Here is a 13,902-nt window from a genome sequence, read left to right on the forward strand (position 1 = left end):
AGGTGACCGCCCTGATCACCTTCTTTACCTTTCTAAAAGATTGCCACTTGCTCTTGGGTGTCAGCCCCAGTTCCTCCACTGAAGCTGCCTTTCGGAAGTCTGAGAGCTTCGGGCTCCACGGTTTTCTGTGGGATTGACACTGATGAGGACCCCTGCCTTCTTGTGGGACGCTTCTCTGTGGCTCTGAGGGACGGGGGCTGGTGAGCAGTGGGGTTTAGGACTGTGGACCCACAAGTGCTTTTCCAGGCTGTGGATGCTGGATTTGACCCCTAACTCCCTCTAGGTCCCAGGCTAGTGATTCCACTGTGCCGGGGGGGTCTCCTTAAACACAGAGAATGTTAGCACCCCCTCCTGGATATGGTGACCACGAACGAGCACCCACATCAAAAGTGCTTGGCACCATAGCTGGAGCACAGGAAGTGTGAGTGTTAGCCATTGTCAGGACGTTTTTTCTCTGTTGTGTCCACTGGGTCCCTTTTCATTTCCCCTCCTGACTCTTGCTTTCTAAATTCTACGCTTTGTTCTTCATTGTTCTGTTCCTAGATGTTGCCTCACTGTTACCACTTCTCCCCCTTTGTGCGGGCAGATTCTAACTAGGCGACCTCTGGACATTTTAGTAGGGGTCCCCCCCGCCTCTTTGCACACAGCTGTGTTGCCGGGACTTATTTTTTGGAGAATGTTTTGACCCTTGTCAGTCCCTCCATGTCAGCCTGCTCTCTCACCAGATTCTGCCCTGTCAGTCCCACTCTAAGTCTGGAAGAATTTGACCTTCCAGCAGTTGCTAAGAATTGCATTAGTTTGAAGATGAAATCACAAGCGTCACCCTGCACACTTGTGAGTGGACCTCACGGGGCCATGTCGAGTGACTGTGTCCTGAGCACGCGTCCGAAGGGATTGCAGGGCCTTACAGAACTTCTCAGGAGTCTTAGGGATGACGTTGAGGACTGCCTGAGGGCTTACTAGTTCTGGTGTGCCACGAAGTACTTAATTTGATTTCACAAAAACTTTAGAGGTCATTCGCATTATTTTCTCATTTCAAAAGTTTTCCATTTCTCCTTTATAGAGGAAACTATCTTAAGAAGTTAAATAGGCCCGGAGTCTCTCATAACTAACAAGCGGCAGACTTAAGGTCTGACCCGGTTCCCTTGGGTTCCAGACACAGAACTCTTAGCATCTTGGTTGTCTTCTATATGTAAAACCAGCAGTTCCCATGTCCGTTTCTCATTTTTATTGTTTTCTTCCCACTTTCTGTCTTAGATGTGTTAGAGCTTAGCCCATTTGAAAGAGAGAGAGAATGCACGTATTTATCAGTAATATTTTGTTTTAATATTTGGATAAATATAATTCTGCTTCTCATTTTATTATTCCTGCTCTTTTCTATGATTTTTGTTTGTAAAATCTTTGAGAACTTAGTTCTTTGCTTTCTCTCCTTTAATAATGAAAGTACTTAAGGCTATGCATTTGCCTCTAAAGGCAGCTTTGAACATGTCGTGAAAAGTTCTATCTAGTGTTATCATCTGTTTTGTTTTATAAGTAATCTCTTATTGCACATTTAATTTCTACGTTGACTGCCTAGTTAACTTTCTTTATTTCTAAGTGGTTGGGATTTTAGATGATCTTGATCAAAATTAATTCCTAGTTTTATTGCTTTATGACCAGGATGATGGCTTTTTGTTTTCCTCTTAAATCTCTGGACAGTTGCATTGCTCTTCAGAAGTGCATGCAGTTATAATAACGGAAATGCTGGTTTAAAATGAAAATGACGAGGGTTTGAAAATGGTGCTTAGAAATCACTTATTTTAGTCTAACTTTGAGTTCTTGTTTCTTCAATTTCTATGTTTTGTTCTTTTTATTGTTAAAATATACTATATATCCTTAATAAAATTCTTAGGGCACATTGCCAGCTTTAGTTTTTTTTTTTTTTTAATAGGAAAACGGTCCCAACCTGTTCTGTAACAACTGGCACTAAAAGTGAGGAAATGAAGAGGTGTCGTTAACGTGGATCAGTAGGGCTCTTTAACAAACCCACCAATGTCGGACATTTTTAATGAGCTTTTAAGAAGTGTCTTGTTTTTCACTGTGAATCATCTCACCTTAAAATCTGTGGTTTTCCTGCCAAAGTTGTCTTTTGTAAAAGCTGTGCACTTTCAGGCAGATCTGGAGCGGAGTAAGACAGTGAGCGCGGAGCAGAGTCCACAGCAAACCCAAGTGGGGGAGAGGGAGTTTTCTGTTAATTCTCCCTGCGCCCACTGCAGCCACACTGGCCGACATTCCCATGGCAGTGTCTCATGCTGTGATGACTTGGGCGTTGGTGACCTAGGGCGGTGAAATTCCTCTTGCACACGTTCGTGGCTCGCCCTGTGGATTCGTGAGAGACAGCCAAAGACACAGGAGGTGACTGTCCTCTGGCTGGGACACGTTGTTTGCGTGTTAGCATTTTCTTCTTCTATTTCAGGGAAGGTGGTTTCCGCAGACTCACTGGAAAGCCGTGGTTGCCTCGAGGTGGCCAGAGGAGAGGGCCCAGCCCCTGGGAGGTAGGTAAGGCCGGCGGAAACACCGAGCCCAGGAGGGGGCACCGCCGAGTGGAAAAAGCTCCCCGGTGGTTTCCACACCCTTAACGCAACCATTTGCCTGCTCTTTGATAACTTTTTCTGCCTGTAGAGTTTTCTCCAAACAGAAATAAAGATCTAGTATGGGAAGATTTTTTTTTTTCCGTATGTAGGGAAAATATTTCCCTTTCAGGTGGTTCATGGTGAGAGGAGGAGGCACGCGGTGGAGGAACTGAGCGCGGCCTCGCCGTGGGCGTGGTTCCGTCTACTGCTGCTCTTGTCTGCGTCACGTAGCAAAGTGCACCAGGGGCACATTGCAAATTATTTGTTCAAGAACCACTACTGAGGGATTTTATTCACTGATTCACTTCGTAAATGTATAAGGGTAGTGCTACCATAACAAGGTGCCCCACACCGAGGGGCTGTGAAAACAGAAACGTGCCATCTCTCAGCTCCGGAAGCTGGATGTCCAAGGTCAGGGTGCAGGCAGGGCTGGCCCGAGATTGAGAGAGGGTCTGCCCCGCCTCTCCCCCAGCTTCCGTGGTTTGAGGTCCGTCTTTGGTGCCTTGGCCTGTAGAAGCATCACCCTGATTTCTGCCTCCCTCTTCACGTAGTGTTCTGTGTACGAGTGTCTGCGTCCAGATTTCTTCTTTCTATGACCTCCCCTTAACTCGTCACAACTGCAGTGACCCTGTTGTGAATGGGGGCCACATTCTGAGGTCCTGGGGGGAGGGCTTCAGCTTAGGGATTTGGGGGAACACGATTTAACTCATAACAGTAGATATTTAAGTGTTTACTGAGTGTTCACTATGCCAAAAGTATGGTACGAGGCATTGAGATTTAAGTAAGCATTGCCTGTCCCAAGCCACTTGCATCTAAGGAGGAGAGGGATGTATAAACAAACCACTGGAATCCAGCAGCACCCTGGTGAGGGCACATACAGGAAATTGTGGTACCGAAAGGGGAAATGGTTAAGTCTGTGGGTCAGGGGCAGAGCTCGGAATGGGCCTGCCGGGGTTGAAAGGAGTTTCTGGGTGGAACACAGTCCTTGGACTGGAAGGGCCGCCTGGAGGCCTGAAGCACCAATGGCGCGCTCATGGCACCTCCAGCCAGCGGTGACAGGAGAGTCGGGTGCACAGGGGGAGGTGATGGGCGGCCACTGGAAAGGTCTAATCGTTGGAGTGATGCTCTCGGACTTTCGCCTTTGAACAGTTCTGGTGATGGACAGCGTGGGGGCTGGCGGGCCGGCGCTTGAGCCTGGGGCTGGCGAGACGAAGCAGTGGCAGTGAATGGGCAGAAGAAGTCTGGTGCTGATGCCGCGGACTGCGAGGCTCTTCAGCCTGAAGGGAGGGGTGGAAGTGGGGAGTTCTCGGGGGCGTGGGGCTCGCGTTTGGGTTTGGAGTGAGTTACAAAGTGCGGGGGGACGACCTGGGTTGGCGGGTGGTTTTGTGCGGAAGTGGATGAGGGCGTGCCAGTGAGAAGAGAGGTCAGAGGCATGCCTGCCTGGGTTTTAGGGGCGGGATGAGGAAAAGGAGCCAACAGGAGAGAAGCAGAGTGGAAAACCAGCAGATGGGAGAGGAAACAGATGCACGCACCAGGCGGGAAGAAAGCCGGGGCAGACACGCCCACCCGCCCAGGCAGGGTGCGGAAGGTTGAGCCAGCATAAAGCCGGTGTGCCTGTGGGTCAGTGTCGACACTGTGTTCTTTCTTCTTCTCCCTTTTTAAAAGATTTTATTTATTTATTGAGAGAGGAGAAGGGAGGGAGAACGAGAGGGAGAGAAGCATGGATCGGTTGCCTCCCATACACACCCTGTATGGGGACCGAACACGCAACCCAGGCAGGTGCCGTGACTGGGAATGAAACCGGTGACCTTTCCCTTTGTGGGATGACATTCAACCAACCGAGCCACGCTGGTCAGGGTTGACATTTTGTCTTTCAGAATCTTATCTGGCATATATATATATATATATATATATATATGTGTGTGTGTGTGTGTGTGTGTATGTGTGTGTGTATTGTCTGTTTGATACCCAAAAGGCAATTTGAATCTTTGCTAAAAATTTTCAGCCCTGGCTGGTGTAGCTCAGTGGATTGAGCTCGGGCTGTGAACCAAAGCATCACAGGTTCGATTCCCAGTCTGGGTACATGCCTGGGTTGCAGGCCTCAGCCCCCAGCAACCGCACATTGATGTTTCTCTCTCTCTTTCTCCCTCCCTTCCCTCTCTAAAAATAAATAAATAAAAATTAAAAAAAGTGTTTTCAAAGAACACCCAAGACAGTTTTCTTCGTGATACGCAACAAGAATGTACATTCTCTCCACACTCCGTAGCTGCCACCTTCCAAGTTCCCCTGCCCCTTCCCCTCAGCTCTCCAGAGTCTCTCCGGTTCAGCCTCCCTCGCTCGCCCTTTCTCTCATCCCAGCATCGCTGCTCACCTCTGCCGCTTTGTTTTATTCTCCTCCCAGTAACTCTGCTTTGTCCAGAATTCCCCAGCCTTCCCTCATCCGTTACCCTAGTTACATGCAACAGGCAAGCCGGTAAAGGCAGGGTTTGGGGTGCATTGAGGGGGAGAAGAGGCTGTGAGCATTCATTCCTAGGTCAGTTCTTCCCCGACCCAGCGCAGGCGGTGGGTCCCCTTTGGCAGAGAGATTTCGGAGAAACCGTGGGAGCGGCCACGGCGGGACAGGGGGAGCACGGGCTGTTTGTCCCACAAGACCCGTCTGGAAGGGAGAGGAGACTCAAGACTGAGCAGGCATTTGGCGCTTTGAACATTTGTTTGGAGTGAATTTTTGTTTGGCTCTCATGCGTAACGCAGGAGCCCGCCTAGGCAGTGGCTGTCACCTTAGCAGGAAAACCAACACCGTTTGCATTGCTCATTGTCAATGTGTTGTCATGACCGCGGACAATATGTGTTCCACCAGGCCGGAAGCCTGGGTCCCAGAATATGGACATTTTGTACCTGAGCACGGTGACGGGGACGGAATTATGAATGTGGATACGCTGTGGGGCTTATCGATACAGGGAAAGAAAGAGTGTTCTTTGTTTTGTGGTCATAGACTCTACCCAGCGGATTCATCTTAGATTATTTATTCAACAAATATTTGTGCGTCTTCCGTGATTTCCTTCCCACAGTGCTGGGCCGTGGGGCTCCTGGGGCGCTTGGGGACGGAGCGAGGCAGACACAGCGTTCTTTTCTTCCCGTGCGCATTGATTCTTGACCCAGAGGTTCCTGATGGGCAGCGACTGTGGGACCCCTTGCAGAAGGCTGAGCGATGTTTGGTCTGGGAGCCCGGGAGTGGCTGCCGTGGTTTATCCATGGGGGGAAGAGGCTGATGTAGATGGGCCGCCCCATCTCCTGCACGGGGGCTGCGAGGCTCCCCCGTGACTGGCTGTCTTGCTCCTGGACCCCCCGGTAATAAGAGAACTGAAAGGTAGGCGTGACTCAGCATTGCTGGTCACGGCTGCAGTGGGGGGCCCGCCACGTTCAGTGATTTAGGAGAAGTTCAGTTTAAACTAGCGAAATGGTGATTAGGTATAGTAACATCCACTGTTCCTGCTCCTGCGTCTCAGAAGCACCTGGGAAGTGCAGGATGACGAGCAGACGGGCTGTGGGAGTGTTCTGAGGAGGCCTGTGCTCGGGTCCTGGGATGGGCCGGTGAGCCGGGATGAGTGGAAGAGGGAAACAGAGGCAGACAGTTAAACCAAGCAGTCGAATCGCAAAATCCTGTCTCCCCTAATGGAGGACTCAAGAATAAATGATTGGCACTTTTCCTCCCCACCCAGAGGGGGGAAGGCTGATATCACCCTGCTCAGGGAGATAGCAGAAATCCAATTCGCATCATTTATGCAGCCCCACCCAAGGATGATGAAGTCCGGGCAGCGCAAAGCTGATGAACATCCTGTTGTTATCTCCCTCTAAGAGCTCCCCTAACCTCTCAGCCTTTTTTTAAAAAAAAATTTAAAAGATTTTATTTATTTATTTTTAGAGAGGAAAGGGAGGGAGAAAGAGAGAGAGAGAAACATCAATGTGCAGTTGCTGGGGGCCGTGGCCTGCAACCCAGGCATGTGCCCTGACTGGGAATCGAACCTGCGATGCTTTGGTTCACAGCCCGCGCTCAATCCACTGAGCTACACCAGCCATGGCTTAACCTTCCAGCCTTTAAAAGCCCTCAAGACGAAGGACCTAGGGCAGGGTCCCTCTGGGGCATGCCCACACCTTTCTTCCCCGTTTCTTTCTCCCTAAGCACTAACGGTCCCCACGTGACTTGGGGAGCAGAGGGGAGCAGAGGCTCATCCTGGCTGACCCCCTGAGCCTGCCCTCAAAGGCTTTTGTTCTCCGACTTCCCGGGGAGCAGGCAGCAGCCCCGCCTTCGGTCACTCCCCTCACCGTGAACCTCATGTCTCAGTGAGCCAGCCCTGCCCAAGCTCTCTCTTGTTGCTATTGCAACCCTAAGCCCTTCCTTGTCTCACTGTCCCAGCTGTCATAAACGTACTCTCAACGCCGCCTGGACTCCTGCTGTGACACTGAAATCTTTCCTGCACGAAGCCAAGAACCCGCACTCCGCAGGCTGGCCCGAGGCACACCCGCTCCGGACCCGGTTCCTGTCCAGTAACAATCCGGGTAAGAATACTTGTAACCAGCACAATACTCACACACAGATGGCTTTTTGAGATTTGTTTCTGGAGTGTCACGTAGACATGGGCTTGCTTAGGAAAACCGTAAAGGTTTTTGCCCGCTCCTGGTTGCTGATTCTCTTCAGCCGCGGGCTGTTTCACTGTTCCTGGCTCACGTCTGTACGGGAAGGTCAGCTCGAGCGGCCTGGAAGCTTCCGTGCGGACTCTTGGCAACTCCGTAGGTCCGTGTTGAATGTTACAAAGGGGGCCTTCGCCCTCCCCCGCCGGCCGGTTTCTTGGCCGGCTGGCACGGCCTCCACACTTGGTTCCGGAATGGCTTCAGGCCGGGCCAAGTGATCTTGACGCGGCGGGCAGAGGTCGCGAGGTTTCGCTCTGCTTCTGCGAGAGGAACAGCCCCAAGGGCCTTCCCCAGTCCTGCGTTCTCGGTAGAATCTGCCCCTTCCCTGAGGGCGAGAGCAAGTCAGGACAGGCCGGAGGAAGCTGTGTGATCACCCGTGCAGGAAAGCGACAGAGAATTGACAGCTGAGAAAGGGGTGCATTGAGTCGAGGTAGAAACCACCCATCCGTGACAGGTGACAGGAGGCTCCCCCGGGACAGAAAAGTGTCCAGCCTTGCTTCCTGCAGTGCAACGGAGGGCGTTTTCAAACGGCCCGCAGGCCAAAGAACGTTCTTGTAGAAGATACGTGATGACGATGGCAGTTACCCACGGCAGTCTGGCGAGTGGGCCTGCCTGTGCGGACCGCACCCGGGGTGTGTGGACTCAGCCTTTGGCCCGTTGGTGGGGCTTTGTGGTCCCCTTTTGTCGGGGTTGGGAGAACCCCGGGCGGAGGGCGTTTTCCCACGAGAAGCGGTGGGTGTTGAGCGCCGTCTCCGTGTGCCCTGGAGAGTGAAGGCATGCAAGTCGGGAGGGTCCGCAGGGGTGTAGCTGCTTCTGAGTCACTGCCCTTGTGTTGACACACCTGCGCACTCGAAGTCTGTGCCCGGACAGCTGTGCTTTGTGTTGGGCACACACTTGTTTCTGAGCGAAGGTGATTTTCCTTCCTCTTACTTGGCCCGGGTCCTGGGGCCAACGGGAAGCGCTGGAATTAACACTCTGTGTGCACAGGTAGTTTCCGGTCTCTCTGCTCCGCACAGGTTTTCGCTCCCCTCACGGGGGAGCGGTGGACTCGAGTTCCTGAGTGCTCTCAGTAGTTGACCTGAGTTTCTGAACGCTCTCCATAGCAGCCACACCTTGCCTCCAGGGCCCGCCAGCCTCCTGCTCAATGGGAGCGCTGGGCGGAACTCTTGAGATTATGCTATTATTTCCGCTTTCATTGAAATAAGCCAGGTTCTCTTGCTTCTGGGAAATAATTAGAGTCTAATGAAATGTACCTACAGCAAAAGTCCCAAATGCCCTGGAAAATTTCACAGAGCGAGTCCACCCCGGGGCGGTGCTGTACAAAGCGAGCGTTTGTTCTCCTGGTGGCACAGACGCACGATTCAGCTTTGGGAGACGCGGGCATCGCTTGTGGTCCATGCGGGACTTCCCTGTGGGCCCCCGTGGGCCAAATACTGCGCGTCGGCCGGCACTACAGCGGGGGAAGAAAATACAGAAAGGGCTCTGTCCTTCTGCTGTCATTCACCAGTGGGAAAGGGGGACAGCACTCCGAGGCTGGCCCAAAGAAATAACACAGTCTGATCCCATTAATGAAATCGACAAAATGCCACCCAGTGGGTGCCGTGGGTAACAAATGCAGGACATTGCCCTGGAGGGTTAAAAGGAGAAAGATTTATGCGTTCTCAAGAGAAACCGCAGTGTGCCTGGAGGGTTAAGCTGGAACTGGCTGAGCGGAGGTGCAGTGGGGCAGAAGGGGAAGGAGGCGTGAGGGATGTGTGGTGTGCACAGGGAGGAAACCGGGTCTCTTCGGTGAGCTGGGAGGGAACTAGTGTGGCCCGAGGGTGGGGCGGGGTGGGGTGGGTCGAGGTCAGCTGGCACAGGGAGGGCAGGACGCAGCTGATTTGTAAGGAGCTTGGTGGATGGAACAGTTGCCATCTTTTTTTTTTTTTTTTTTTCCCCTTAAGTCCTCACCCGAGGGTATATTTATTGACTTTAGAAAGAGGGAGAGAGAGCGAGCCCAATGTGCTGGCAGCCTGAGCTCCAGCTTCCAGCTCCGACAGCTGAGAGGAGGTGGACGCTGGGTGTCCTGTGGCATTTTGCCAGGGCCACCCCGAGCTGCCTGAGATGCCGGTCCCCGAACCGCCTCCCTCGGGCTCTGCAGTGACCGATCTGAGGCCAGCGGTCATTGGCATGAACCCTTGGACTCCATCTGCGCAGTCCTTTGGTTTGATGGGAGGTGCCGTGTGCAAAGCGAGCTGGGGCTTCTCTGCTGGATCGAGGAGGGGGGTGAGGGGCCCCATCGGACCCCAGGCTCATGGGCTTCTGAGGCCTAGAGAAGGCTTGTGGACCCCCTGCTGTCCTCAGAAGAGGTCCAGCTCCTCACCTGCTCTGTAAGGCTGTGCTGAGCCCACCCTGCCTGACCTCCAGCCTTGCCCCCGAGCTTTCCCTTTGCACAGAACCCTGTTTCTGGAGCCCGCCGGGCCCCTCCGGGCTTGCTGCCCCTGCCCGTGGGTCTCCCCAGGGCAGCTGTCCTGAACACCCCCAGGTGGGACCCCCGCTCTCCCCTCTGTGTGTCAGAGAAAAAGCGGCTGGACAGGGGAGAATGCGCCCAAACGGGTTTGGTTCAGAAATGACTGCAGGGCGGGGAGGCGAGGTCCGGTGGGGCTGGGCGGCGCTGTGATGGACAGCGCGGGCAGCAGGGCTTCCCAGCCAGGGGCAGGGCGGCCTCCCGGGGTGGGAGTGACGAGGGGGCATCCCGGCCACTCGGCAGGGTTCTTGTCCAGGGCGGGCCAGGCCGGGCAGACACCAAACCCAGAGGATGCGGAGTTGGATCAGGTAATGAGGGCGGGGGTCCTGGCTCAGCCCACTCAGCAGGGTTCCTGCTAGAACTGGGCAGTGTGCAGACAGACATGGAAGTCCAGAGGCTGAGGCCTTGTTGAGAAGGGGGTTCAGAGAGATCCCCGGTCAGGCCCGCTCACCTCCCAGCTGGTCGTGTCTAGTGGCTGCCCTGCTTGTCTTGGGGGCTGTGACCCCTCAAGGGTTCGTTTTTTCTTCTTGTTGAACCCTGGGCCCTGGAGCACTGCCTGCCACCCTCGGGTGAAGTTTTCTTTTTTTTTTTTTACATTGAATTTTATTGGGGTGACATTGGTTAATACAATTGTATGGGTTTCAGGTGTACACTTCTATCACACATCCTTTGTCCATTGTATTGTGTGGTCGCCACCCCGAGTCGAGTCTCCTTCCGTCCACCACCATTCATTCACCTTTTATCATCCACCCCCGCCCCTGCCCTCGGGCAGTCACCGCACGGTTGTCTGTGTCCGCGAGTCTTGTCTCTCCTTCTCTCTCTTTCTCTCTCTCTCTCTCTCTTTTTTTTTTTTTGCTGAATCCCCCTCAGATGAGGTTTTCTGAGGCCGCGGAAGAGCCTGGGGTGAGAGCCTGTGTTGTGCGGGCTGTGGCCTCCAGCGGAAGTTCTTCCAGCAGGGTGTATTGTGTCCTTAGCTGGACGGCCTCAGGGGACGGGCACAGAGTGCTCCCGGGGCCGTGCTGGGGGTGGGGTGGGGGGAGCACTTCCTGGTGACATTTCCCGCAGCCGCCGCCAGCCTGGAAGCTGAGGGATGAATGAGATTTTTGTTCCCCGCTCTCGGCTGAGCTGAGGAGGTGACATGAAAGGCCGAGACAGAAACCATTCCTCGTGGGGTTGGGACACGTGAGTTTCCTTCTCGCCAGGTGCCCCCTAAACACCTCTGCTTGCAACCCCTCCCCCCTGCCCGCCCCTGGCTGGGCGGCAACCCACAGCGTCCAGGGCAGCTGGGGTGACAAGCCACAGCCGGGGGGCGGGGGGAGTTCCTGGTGGGCCCCCGTGGGGCTGCCCCAGGGAGCCTCGGGAGAGGGTAAGACATTTCTTTTTGTTTTTTAAAGGATTTTATTTATTTATTTTCAGAGAGGGAAGGGAGGAGGGAGAAAGAGAGAGAGAGACATCAATGTGCGGTTGCTGGGGGTCATGGCCTGCAACCCAGGCATGTGCCCTGACTGGGAATCGAACCTGCGACACTGTGGTTCACAGCCCGTGCTCAATCCACTAAGCTACACCAGCCAGGGCTAGGGTAAGACATTTCTTAAATGAGGGAGGGGTCAAAATAGAGTGGACGGTTTGTTTTGTTAAGGAGGAACATTTGAAACCTTGTCAGCACGGTTACCATTTTTTTCATAAAATTACAAAAAAAAAATCTTTTACCAAAAAGAGTGGTAAAAAAAAGTGCGCTGTTCACAGAGTCCCACTCTGCTCGACCCCCGCCCTGACTCGCAGGCCCGAGCTCAGCCCTGGCTCTGTCCCAAGGGCAGGTCAGGTAGAAACAACGACGGCAGCCACAGACCTCAGGGCGACCGAAAACGCGGGGGCGACCTCGCCCTTTGCCTCGGGTGCCCACAGGGCTGTTGCCTTCCTGCCCCTCGAGTTGCCACCGCCGCCGCCGCCGCCACCGCCAGTTTTGAAATGTGAGAGTCAGGTGTGTGCACCCGGGAAGACCCTGAATGCCAACCAGGAGCGATCCCCCGGGGTCTGGCACCTTAGATGAGGAAACAATTACTTTCTTATTTTCGTGACCTGAAATGTAGTGCTTCTTCCACCATGATTCTGGGCCCTGGAGCGGTTTCCAGGGGCTGCCAGTGCCACACACGGAGGGGCTTAGACAGCAGGTACTTATCGTCTCCCCGTGCTGGAGACTGGAAGCCCAAAACCCAGGTGCTGGCAGGGCTGGCTCCTTCTGAGGCTGTGAGGGAGAGTCTGTCCCCGCCTCTCCCCAGTTTCTGGTGGTTGCTGGCCATCTTCGGGTTCCTTGGCTTGTAGAAGCAGCACCCTGATCAGTGACATTGTCACATGACATTCTTCCTGTGTGTGTGTGTGTGTGTGTGTGTGTGTGTGTGTGTGTGTCTAGGTCCAGATTTCCTCTTTTAGTCAAGACACCGGTCATAAATGGATTAGGACCCACCCTAATGACCTCGTCGTACCTGGGTCAATTTCTGATCTCCAAATAAGGGGGCATTTTGAGGTCCTGGGGGTTAGGACTCCAGCATATGAATTTGGGGGGACAGGCAATTCAGCCCATAACAGGCACTGAACCCACGTAGCAGGTTCCTAAGTATTTTGTTTTATGAACCGTATTACAAAGATCCACGGTATACGAGGCCTGTCCGGAAAAAGTCCAGCCATTGTTACTATAACGAGAATGGTTTGGGTGGCACCGATGTAACCTGGCAGCCAAGGAGAGTGGACTGGAATGCACATGTGTGAACAATGACGACTTCACTGTGCTAATCAGTGGGGGCGGTAGATGCTGTTGAGTGAGCATGTGTGCTGTGTGGCCGTCACATTCAAAATGACTGAGAGTGGAGCAACAAGTCTGCCTCAAAAGGCCACTCACTGCCCTTTTTGGTGGCCTCCAGGCTGTGTTCTCTCCCCAGGGGCCCTGACGCCTCTGCAGGCGCGGCCGGGCACGTGAGCCACCAGTCAGGGCTGAGGCTGTCCGAGCAACTTGCAGACCACCCTCCCTGCTGCTTGGGTTTGGGTCGCGTCCTGCGGACAGGACACTCCACTGGTCTGTGACCGGGAGTGTGTGGGCAGGGTGCTCTAGCAAGGGGGGACCGAGTCGACATGACCGAGTGCCACCCGTGCTGTTCAAGGGCACACTCTGCCCTGGCTGGTCGGCTCCTTTGGCTGGAGCATCGTCCGTACACCAAAAGGTTGTGGGTTTGATCCCCAGTCAGGGCCCATACCTGCGTTGCAGCTTCGATCCTCGGTCGGGGTACGAGGCAACCTATTGATGTTTCCCACATCCATGTTTCTCTCTCCCCCCTCCTTTCTCTCTGCAATCAACGAACATCTTTTGGCGAGGACTAAAAACAAAGGGCACACTTCGGAAAGAAGCCACGACAGGGATAATGACAGCCCGGCACCCAGGGCCTTCTGACCCTCCTGCGAAGGAGGCCTTGTCACCCCCGTTGGAGACGAGGGCACAGGCCTGGCACGTTGGCGGACCTTGTGCCAAGTCACACCACCACTGGGGCCCGGCCGCCTGGGACCAGAGCCTCTACTTCCCCACACCCCTGTCTCCCCGCCCCCTCGGCCCGCCCGAAGTCCGCAGCGGGGTGGGGGGGGGGGGGTATTTCTGCTCCGCAGCACCGTTAGCTGATTCGCAAAGGAAACGGAGTCGGTGCTGAGTGGACAGTTAACAGCGCTTCTTCATGTCACGGGGCCATTTCTTTTCCTCCGGGCCCCTCTGTCCTCTCGGGTAGGGCGGCGTTTTGGAGACACAGGCGCTGAGTTGAGAACGGATGGGTTTCTTCTCCATGGTGAGTTCTCGGAGCGTCAGCCACCCTTTGGTTGTGGAGGAGGCGGATGGACGGTGACAGGAGAAGCGGGACAGGGACTGACCGGCATCTCTGCACAGCGCTCCCAGGGCCGCTCATACCGCACCTCGGGCCAGCAAGGACGCTCGGGCACTTGCGTCATGTTATATTTGTCAACAGCTGAACCGGGTAGTGGAGTTTGTCTCCGTTGTCCTCGTTTCACAGGTGACAAGAGTGAGGCCGGGTGAGGCTGTGACGTCCTTCCAAGGCTAGG

The 13,902-nt window shown here is 54.2% G+C and overlaps 1 protein-coding gene across 2 annotated transcripts in view; it reads left to right on the forward strand.

Annotated features, from left to right (window-relative positions):
* B3GALT5 (beta-1,3-galactosyltransferase 5) overlaps nt 1-13,902 on the forward strand; it is a 33,892-nt gene that overhangs the window by 16,584 nt on the left and 3,406 nt on the right. The window contains exon 3 of one of the 2 annotated variants that reach the window (XM_036017444.1): nt 2,456-2,534. The gene's annotated coding sequence lies outside the window, so the exon portion shown is untranslated. Of the gene's footprint in view, nt 1-2,455; nt 2,535-6,694; nt 7,170-13,902 lie in introns of those variants that run through there. The other variant, XM_028505238.2, reaches the window with a different exon arrangement.

This window comes from Phyllostomus discolor, chromosome 2 (genome assembly GCF_004126475.2).
Source record: "Phyllostomus discolor isolate MPI-MPIP mPhyDis1 chromosome 2, mPhyDis1.pri.v3, whole genome shotgun sequence".
In the NCBI taxonomy this organism is placed as follows: Eukaryota; Metazoa; Chordata; class Mammalia; order Chiroptera; family Phyllostomidae; genus Phyllostomus; species Phyllostomus discolor.